At 34.7% G+C, this 11,205-nt stretch overlaps 1 pseudogene; it reads left to right on the top strand.

The window, feature by feature from the left end:
• Positions 1-6,362: 6,362 nt before the first annotated feature.
• LOC101288317 (phosphatidylinositol transfer protein alpha isoform-like) lies at positions 6,363-7,256 on the top strand (annotated as a pseudogene).
• Positions 7,257-11,205: the final 3,949 nt, after the last annotated feature.

Raw genomic sequence — 11,205 nt, 5'->3', positions numbered from 1 at the left:
GTTCTCCCCTCAGATAAAATAGACTTTAAAATAATGAATGTTACAAGAGACAAGGAAGGACACTACACAATGATGAAGCGATCTAACCAAGAAGAAAAGATAACAATTATAAATATATATGCACCCAATATAGGAGCACCTCAATACATAAGGCAAATGTTAACAGCTATAAAAGAGGAAATTGACAGTAACACCGTAATACTGGGGGACTCTAACACCTCACTTACACCAATGGACATATCATCCAGACAGAATATTAATAAGGAAATGTAAGCTTAAATGACACAATAGACCAGATAGATTTTATTGATATTTATAGGACATCCAATCAGAAAAACAGAAGATTACACTTTCTTCTCAAGTGCACATGGAACATTCTCGAGGCTAGATAACATCTTGGGTCACAAATCAAGGCTCAGTAACTTTAAGAAAATTGAAATCATATCAAGCATCTTTTCTGATCACAATGCTATCAGATTAGAAAAATATTACAGGGAAAAAGACATAAAAACACAAACACATGGAGAGTAAACAGTACATTACAAAATAACCAAGAGATCACTGAAGAAATAAAGCAGGAAATCAAAAAATACCTAGAGACAAATGACAACAAAAACACAATGATCTATAACCTAAGGGATGCAGCAAAAGCAGTTTTGAGGGGGAAGTTTATAGCAATAGAATCCTACATCAAGAAACAAGAAAAATCTCAAATAAACAATCTAACCTTACACTTAAAGGAACTAGAGAAAGAAGAATAAACAAAACCCAAGTTAGCAGAAGGGAAGAAGTCATAAAGATCAGAGCAGAAATAAAGAAAACAGAAACAAAGAAAACAGTAGCAAAGATTTAAAAAAAAAAAAAAACTAAAAGCTGTTTCTTTGAGAAGATAAGCAAGTTTGATAAAACTTTATGCAGACTCATCAAGAAAAAGAGGGAGAGGACTCAAATCAATAAAATTAGAAATGAAAAAGAAGAAATTACAACAGACATCACAGAAATACAAAGCATCATAAGAGACTACTACAAGAAACTCTATGCCAATAAAATGGACAACCTGGAAGAAATGGACAAATTCTTAGAATGGTATAACCTTCCAAGACTGAACCAGGAAGAAATAGAAAATATGAACAGACCAATTACAAGTAATGAAATTGAAACTGTGATTAAAATCTTCCAACAAAGTAAAGTCCAGGAAAAGAAGTCTTCACACGTGAATTCTATCAAACATTTAGAAAACAGCTAACACCCATCCTTCTCAAACTCTTCCAAAAATTCACAGAGGAAGGAATACTTCCAAATTAATACTATGAGGATACCATCACCCTGATACCAAAATCAGACAAAGATACTACAAAAAAAGAAAATTACAGCCCAATAACACTGATGAATATAGATGCAAAAATCCTCAACAAAATATTAGCAAAAATAATCCAACAACACATTAAAAGGATCATATATTATGATCAATTGGGATTTATCCCAGGGATGCAAGGATTCTTCAATATATGCCAATCAATCAATGTTACACCATATTAACAAATTGAAGAATAAAAACCATATGATCATCTCAATCCATGCAGAAAAAGCTTTTGACAAAATTCAACAACATTTATGATATAAACTTTCCAGAAAGTGGGCAGAGAGGGAACCTACCTCAACATAATAAAGGCCATATACAACAAACCCACAACAAACATCATTCTCAATGGTGAAAAGCTGAAAGCATTTCCTCTAAGATCAGGAACAAGACAAGAATGTCCACTCTTGCCACTTTTATTCAACATAGTTTTGGAAGTCTTACAAACAGTAATCAGAGAAGAAAAAGAAATAAAAGGAATCCAAACTAGAAAAGAAGAAGTAAAAGTGTCTGCATTTGCAGATGACATGATACTATGCAAAGATAATCCTAAAGATGCCACCAGAAAACTACTAGAGCTAATCAATGAATTTGGTAAAGTTGCAGGATACAAAATCAGTATATAGAAATCCCTTGCATTCCTATACATTAGCAATGAAAGATCCAAAAGAAAAATTAAGGAAACAATCCCATTCACCATTGCAACAAAATGAATAAAATACCTAGGAGTAAACCTACCTAAGGAGACAAAAGACCTGTACTCAGAAAACTATAAGACACTGATGAAAGAAATCAAAGAAGACACCAACAGATGGAGATATATATCATGTTGTTGGATTGGAAGAATAAATATTGTGAAAATGACTCTACTACCCAAAGCAATCTACAGATTCATTGCAATCCCTATCAAAATACTAATGGCATTTTTTACAAAACTAGAACAAAAACCATTAAAATTGGTATGGAGACACTAAAGACCCCAGACAGCCAAAGCAATCTTGAGGGAAATAAACAGAGCTTGAGGAATCAGACTCCCTGACTTCAGACTATACTACAAAGCTACAGTAATCCAGACAGTATGGTACTCACATAAGAACAGACATATAGATCAATGGAACAGGATAGAAAGCCCAGAAATAAACCCACGCACCTATGATCAACTAACCTATGACAAAGGAGGCAGAGATATACAATGGAGAAAAGACAGTCTATTCAATAAGTGGTGCTGGGAAAACTGGACAGCTACATGTAAAAGAATGAAATTAGAACACTCCCTAACACCATACACAAAAATAAACTCAAAATGGATTAAAGACCTAAATGTCAGCCCAGACATATAAAAATCTTAGAGGAAAACATAGGAAGAACACTCTTTGACATAAATCACAGCAAGATCTTTTTTGACCCACCTCCTAGAGTAATGGAAATAAAATAAAAATAAACAAATGGGATCTAATGAAACTTAAAAGCTTTTGCACAGCAAAGGAAACTATAAAGAAGATGAAAAGACAACCTTCAGAATGGGACAAAATATTTGCAAATAAAGCAGCTGACAAAGGATTAATCTCCAAAATATACAAAGAACTCATGCAGCTCAATATCAAAAAAAAAATCAACAACCCAATCAAAAAAATGGGTGGAAGACCTTAATAGACATTTCTCCAAAGAAAACATTCTGATGGCCAAAAAGCACATGAAAGATACTCAACGTCACTAATTATTAGAGAGACGTAAATCATAACTACAATGACGTATCACATCACAACAGTCAGAATGGCCATCAAAATATCTACAAACAATAAATGTTGGAGAGAATGTGGAGAGAAGGGAACACTCCTACACTGTTGGTGGGAATGTAAATTGATACAGCCACTATGGAGAATGGTATGGAGGTTCCTTAAAAACTAAAAATAAAATTACCATATGATTCAGCAATCCCACTGCTGGGAATATACCCAGATAAAAACTATAATTCAAAAAGACACATGCACCCCAATATTCATTGCAGCAGTATTTACAATAGCCAGGTTATGGAAGTGACCTAAATGCCCATCAACAGATGAATGGATAAAGATGATGTGGTACATATATACAATGGAATATTACTCAGCCATAAAAAGGAATGAAACTGGGTCATTTGTAGAGATGTGTATGGACATAGAGTCTGTCATACAGAGTGAAGTAAGTCAGAAAGAGAAAAACAAATATCATATGTTAATGTATATATGTGGAATCTAGAAAAATGGTACAGATGAACTGGTTTGCAGAGCAGAGGTAGAGATGCAGATGGAGAACAGACATGTGGATGCTGCAAGGGGAAAGTGGGGCATGGGTGGTGGGATGAATTGGGAGATTAGGATTGTCATGTATACACTGATATGTATAAAATAGACAAGTATTAAGATTCTGCTGTATAAAAATAAAACAAAATTCAAAAAAAATGTTATTGAGTTAAATCAGGGAAAACCAGTACAATGGAAATATCAATCAAAGCTTTTGCCTGAGGCAATGCCATTATATACCATTCTAAAATTTCTTTAGCAAACATAGTTAGGAATATCTAAGATAAACTACTAAGGTAATGAATAATAAAGAAGAGTCTTGGGAGATATATTAAACTGTAAAGTAAATCACTGTCTCATTTTAACAGCATATACAAATGACCTTAAAGTCATGAGACTCTTTCAATAGGTCACAAGAGCAAAAGAGTCTCAAAAATTTACACACATATTATTTACCATATAGTGGGACCTCAAGAGATTACTGTGCTATTGTTGAAAACAGCACATTGTTCTAGTTTCAGGCTTGCTGAAGGGTACCCTATCATAAGGCCTACCATGATAAAACAAACCACGTTGGAAACCTGGTGCTTTCAACAGTTTAATCTTCACAAAATTATGCAAATTAAAAATCAATATGCTCAGGTATTTTCTGATGAGAAAACTGAGGTTCAGAAAGTTTCATTAGTTTGCCTGCTGTGGTAAAGGTGCTCATCCAGCATAACCAGCAGTCAAGCAGTCAGATGCAGCAATCATGGATTCTTCTTTAATTTTTTTCTTTCCTAAGCTATACAAACCTTGACAGTGGGAAGAAACTATACTGTTTCCTTTGGGGAAACATAGAATGGTTAATTGTACTATTTGAATTTCAACTGTAAAAATGTTGCACCTCATCTTTGGATGGGAACCTAGAGACCTAAGAGCAGAATTCCCAAAATGAGCCTTTCTGCCCAGTAGCTAGTTTCAATACTCTCCTTCTGTTTACTTAGGGAAGGCACTTCTCAGTATATTTTCTGACTGTTCTTTCTAAGTGAAGACACTTAGGAAGGATATAATGGCCTAATGGGTAAAAATCATAAAATGAAATACTCCAAACCATGTACATTTTACTACATTAAATCAAAAACACACCATCTACTACAATCAACCCAGTAAACAAAAAGCAAGCAAGAAAAATGCTAAGCAAATATTTTTAACAAGAAAATAGTTTTGTTGGTTCTATAATGTTCATAAAATTAATAAATGTTTATTATATAAATTTGCATAATAAAGGAAAAAACACAAACTTACACAAAACTCACCTAAAACACTAGCTAGAAATAAGCATTATTTTAATTTTACTAAAGTCTTCAAACAATTTTTCAAAAAATATGAGATTACATTATATATGCTGTTTTGTAATTTGTCTTTTAATTGCTAATATAAAGTGAGAATTTTTCTTCTTATTACATACTCATCTAAATAATTATTTATAACATTTGCCTATTAAAGTATTATATGTATAGTATAATCTAACCAATTCCTTATTATTGTTCATTGTGATGACTAATATTTCATGAAATGTCATGAAATTAAAACTCTGATAAACAAATTTTTCATAAATGTTAGATGAGGAATTCATTGTCAAAAATGTTGAAGTACTTTTTGAAAGAGTTGTGACATATTTTATCAGATACATAATAACTTCCAGACTCTCTTAAAAAATGCCTGTTGCAGTGCATAAGTATGTTAACCTATAACCTTGCCAGTACTAAATATTTTCATTAAAATAGTTTTGAAAAGGTGACAGCTGAAAATTCTACCTAATGTTGAATACTTTATATTTACTTAACTTTGAGCTTGATTATTATATATATTTGTATATAAACACATTTATTTTTATTGGCCATTTAAAAATTTTTCGCTTTGAAAATTTCCTTTTTTTTCTTAATAGGAATGTTTATCTTCTTATACAGATTCAAAGCTACTTATATATTAGAACTAATACTCCTTGGATTGTCATTATATTGCAAATATTTTCTCCAGCTTTTTTTAATCCATTTTATTTGGGTTTCATGTACTAATGCATGATTTTCTCCCTTGCTTTAAATCTAAAATTCTTTCTTTTTTTTTTACTATTATACACAAACACACATGAACACACAAATTTACAGAGAAGTGGAAAAAACATTACAATGTGTTAGTGTCCACAGTATTAGCCTAAAGTTACCCATAACACACCCTTACTATTATTTTAATGTCTGTAAAATCTGTAGTAATGTCACCTCTCTTATTCCTATAATTGATGACTTGTGCTTTCTCTCTCTTTTGTTTTTTCCTGATCAGTATGGCTTTGGGGTTTCATCAATTTTGTTGATCTTATCAAAGAATTGTCTTTGGTTTCAAAAAGAAATCACTAGAAAAAACATTAATGGATTAATAATATATGTAATGCAATGCAAAAAAAACACCAAAAAACAAAAATAACAGACACAACTGCACCACATACAAAATAAAAGCACAGTTCTGTAAAAATTACCTGGGCTTATTTTTAAAAGAAATAAATGGTGGGAGGGGGTGAGGCTGGGGCAGCAGGATCCGGTGAGGTGACAGCAGAGAGAGCTGTGGGGACAGCAGACCATGATGAAATCACACAGGCAGCAGTCTGGACCACCAGGAGAGGGGCTGCCAAGAAGCCGTGGGAAGCTGGGCAGGCAGTGGGCAACCCTTGAGCTGGAAGCAACATGATGCTGTTCAAGGAGTATGGAGTCATCCTACCTCCGTCTGTAGAATAGTGTCAAGTAGGGCAGCTGTATTCTGTGGTGGAGGCCAGGGAAAATGGGAATGGGTGGTGGTGAAAGTGTGGAGGTTCTGGTGAATGAGATCTATGAAAAGAACGGTGAGAAAGGCCAGTACATGCACAAGATCTACCACTTACAGGGCAAAGTGCCCACGTTTGTTGGAATGCTGGCCCCAGATGGAGCCCTGGATATATATGAAAAAGCATGTAATGACTACTTTTATTACAGAACTGTTATTACAAATGAGTACCTGAAAGAATACTGTCTGATTAAAATGGAAACCTGGCATAAACCAGATCTTGGCACCCAGGAAAATGTGCATAAACTGGAGCCTGAGGCATGGAAACATGTGGAAGCCATATATACAGACATTGCAGATTAAAGTGAAGTACTTAGACACAATTACAAGGCAGAGGAAGATCCAGAAAAATTTTTATCTATCAAAACAGGCCGAGGATCCTTGACCCCAATTGGAAATAAGAACTTGTAAATCAGAAAGACTGCCCATACTTGTGTGCATATAAACTGGATACTGTCAAGTTCAAGGGGTGGGGCCTACAGAACAAAGTGGAAACTTTTATACATAAGCAAGAGAGACATCTGTTTACAAACTTCCACAGGCAGCTATTCTGTTGGATCAATAACTGGGTTGACCTGACTATGGAGAACATTTGAAGGATGGAAGAAGAGACAAAGAGACAGCTGGATGAGATGAGACAGAAGGACCCAGTGAAAGGAATGATGGAAGATGAATAAAACCATCCCTCCCTTTTCTGCACTTTTTGCAAGACAGTGGTCAGTAGGAAGGCCCAGCAGCTCCACCATCCCAAATGACATGGCATCCACAGACACAGCCTTTCTGTGTCCATTCTTCAGGCAACTTTCAATCCCTTACTGTAGCTAATTCCAGATGCCTTTTAATATTGTGAACAAACAGGCTGTCTGATTTTTTTTCTGAATTTTATTTTATTTATTTTTTTATACAGCAGGTCTTTATTAGTCATCAATTTTATACACATCAGTGTATACATGTCAATCCCAATCGCCCAATTCATCACACCACCACCCTCAACCCCCCACTGCTTTTCCCCCTTGGTGTCCATATGTTTGTTCTCTACATCTGTGTCTCAATTTCTGCCCTGCAAACAGGTTCATCTGTACCATTTTTCTAGGTTCCACATATATGCATTAATATATGATACTTGTTTTCCTCTTTCTGACTTACTTAACTCTGTATGACAGTCTCTAGATCCATCCACTTTTCTACAAATGACCCAATTTCATTCCTTTTTATGGCTTAGTAATATTCCATTGTATATATGTACCACATCTTCTTTATCCATTTGTCTGTCGCTGGGCACTTAAGTTGCTTCCATGACTTAGCTATGGTAAATAGTGCTGCAATGAACATTGTGGTGCATGTGTCTTTTTGAATTATGGTTTTCTCTGGATATATGCCCAGTAGTGGGATTGCTGGATCATATGGTAATTCTATATTTAGTTTTTTAAAGGAACTTCCATACTGTTCTCTATAGTGGCTGTAGCAGTTTACATTCCCACCAACAGTGCAAGAAGGTTCCCTTTTCTCCACACACTCTCCAGCATCTGTTGTTTGTATATTTTCTGATGATGACCATTCTAACTGGTGTGAGGTGATCCCTCATTGTAGTTTGATTTGCATTTCTCTAATAATTTGTGACGTTGAGCAGCTTTTCCTGTGCTTCTTGGCCATCTGTATGTCTTCTTTGGAGAAATGTCTATTTAGGTCTTCTACCCATTTTTGATTGGGTTGTTTGTATTTTTAATATTGAGCAGCATGAGCTGTTTATATATTTTGGAGGTTAATCCTTTGTCTGTTGATTCATTTGCAAATACTTTCTCCCATTCTGAGGGTTGTTTTTTCATCTTCTTTATGGCTTTCTTTGTTGTGCAAAAGCTTTTAAATTTCATTAGGTCCCATTTGTTTATTTTTGTTTTTATTACCATTACTCTAGGAGGTGGATCAAAAAAGATCTTGCTGTGATTTATGTCAAAGAGTGTTTTTCCTATGTTTTCCTCTAAGAGTTTTATAGTGTCCAGTCTTACATTTAGGTCTCAAATCCATTTTGAGTTTATTTTTGTGTATGGTGTTAGGGAGTGTTCTAATTTCACTCTTTTACATGTAGCTGTCCAGTTTCTTGATTATTGTAGCTTTGTAGTACAGTCTGAAGTCAGGGAGTCTGATTCCTCAAGCTCTGTTTTTTTTCCCCTTAAGACTGTTTTGGCTATTTGGGGTATTTTGTGTCTCCATACAAATTTTAAGACATTTTATTCTAGTTCCATAAAAAATGCCATTGGTAATTTGATAGAGATTGCATTGAATCTGTACATTGCTTTGGGTAGTATCGTCATTTTCACCCTGTTGATTCTTCCAATCCAAGGACATGATATATCTCTCCATCTGTTGGTATCCTCTTTTTTTTTTTTGCATTATGAGGGCCTCTCACTGTTGTGACCTCTCCCATTGCAGAGCACAGGCTCCGGATGCACAGGCTCAGCGGCCATGGCTCATGGGCCTAGCCACTCCATAGCACGTGGGATCTTCCTGGACCAGGGCACAAACTCGTGTCCCCTGCATCGGCAGGCAGACTCTCAAACACTGTGCCACCAGGGAAGCCCTGATATCCTCTTTAATTTCTTTCATCAATGTCTTATAATTTTCTACCTATAGGTCTTTAGTCTCCCTAGGTAGGTTTATTCCTAGGTATTTTATTATTTTTGTTGCAATGGTAAATGGAATTGTTTCCTTAATTTCTCTTTCAGATTTTTCATAATTAGTTTATAGGAATGCAAGAGATTTCTGTGCATTAATTTTGTGTCCTGCAACTTTACCAAATTCATTGATTTACTCTAGTAGTTTCCTGGTGGCATCTTTGGCATTCTATATGTATAGTATCAGGTCATCTGCAGACAGTGACAGTTTTACTTCTTCTTTTCCAATTTGTATTTTTTATTTCTTTTTCTTCTCTGACTGCCATTGCTATGACATCCAAAACTATGTTGAATAATAGTGTTGAGAGTGGACATCCTTGTCTTCTTCCTGATCTTAGAGGAAATGCTTTCATTTTTTCACCATTGACAATTATGTTTGCTGTGGGTTTGTCATATATGGCCTTTATTATGTTGAGGTAGGTTCCCTCTATGCCCACTTTCTGGAGAGTTTTTATCATAAACAGTTGTTCAATTTTGTCATAAGCGTTTTCTGCATCTATTGAGATGATCATATGGTTTTCATTCTTCAATTTGTTAATATGGTTTATCACATTGAATGTTTTATGTATATTGAAGAATCCTTGCATGACTTGGATAAATCCCAGTTGATCATGGTGTATGATCCTTTTAATGTGTTATTGGATTCTGTTGCCTACTATTTTGTTGAGGATTTTTGCATCTATACTCATCAGTGATATTGGTCTGTAATTTTCTTTTTTTGTAGTATCTTTGTCTGGTTTTGGTATCAGGGTGATGGTGGCCTCATAGAATGAGTTTGGGAGTGTGCCTCCCTCTGCTATATTTTGGAAGGGTTTGAGAAGGATGGGTGTTAGCTGTTCTCTAAATGTTTAATAGAATTCCCCTGTCCAGCCATCTTGTCCTGGACTTTTGTTTGTTAAAAGTTTTTAATCACAGTTTCAATTTAAGTGGTTGTGATTCGTCTGTCCATATTTTCTATTTCTTCCTGGTTTAGTCTTGGAAGGTTATACCTTTCTAAGAATTTGTCCATTTCTTCCCAGTTGTACATTTTATTGGCATAAAGTTCCTTGTCATAGTCTCTTAGGATGCTGTGTATTTCTGTGGTGTCTGTTGTAATTTCTCCTTTTTCATTTCTAATTTTATTGATTTCTGTCCTCTCCGTCTTTTTCTTGATGAGTCTGGCTAATGGTTTATCAATTTTGTTTATCTTTTCAAAGAACCAGCTTTTAGTTTTGTTGATCTTTGCTATTGTTTTCTTGGTTTCTATTTCATTTATTTCTGCTCTGATCTTTATGATTTGTTTCATTCTGCTAACTTTGGGTTTTGCTTGTTCTTCTTTCTCTAGTTCCTTTAGGTGTAATGTTAGATTGTTTGAGATTTTTCTTGTTTCTTGAGGTAGGCTTCTATAGATATAAACTTCCCTCTTAGAACTGCTTTTGCTGCATCCCATAGGTTTTGGATCATCGTGTTTTCATTGTCATTTGTCTCTAGGTATTTTCTGATTTCCTCTTTGATTTCTTTGGTGATCTCTTGGTTATTTATTATCATATTGTTTTGCCTCCATGTGCTTGTGTTTTTTTTCATTTTTTTCCCTGTAATTCATGTCTAATCTCATAGCATTGTGGTGAGAAAAGATGCTTGATATGGTTTCAATTTTCTTAAATTTACTGAGGCTTGGTTTGTGACCCAAGATGTGATCTATCCTAGAGAATGTTCTGTGTGCACTTGAGAAGAAAGTGTAATCTGCTGTTTTTTGGATGGAATGTCCTAAAAATATCAGTTAAATCTATCTAGTCTATTGCATCATTTAAAGCTTCTGTTTCCTTATTTATTTTCATTTTGGATTATGTGTCCATTGGTGTATGTGAGGTGTTAAATTTCCCCACTATTATTGTGTTACTGTCGATTTCCTCTTTTATAGCTGTTAGCAGTTGCCTTATGTATTGAGGTGCTCCTATGTTGGGTGCATATATATTTATAATGGATATATCTTCTTCTTGGATTGATTCCTTGATCATTATGTACTGTCCTTCCTTGTCTCTTGTAACATTCTTTA

This window comes from Orcinus orca, chromosome 19 (genome assembly GCF_937001465.1).
Source record: "Orcinus orca chromosome 19, mOrcOrc1.1, whole genome shotgun sequence".
In the NCBI taxonomy this organism is placed as follows: Eukaryota; Metazoa; Chordata; class Mammalia; order Artiodactyla; family Delphinidae; genus Orcinus; species Orcinus orca.
Note: the sequence above shows the minus strand (reverse complement) of the source record. Positions and strands in the feature narration are given on the sequence as shown.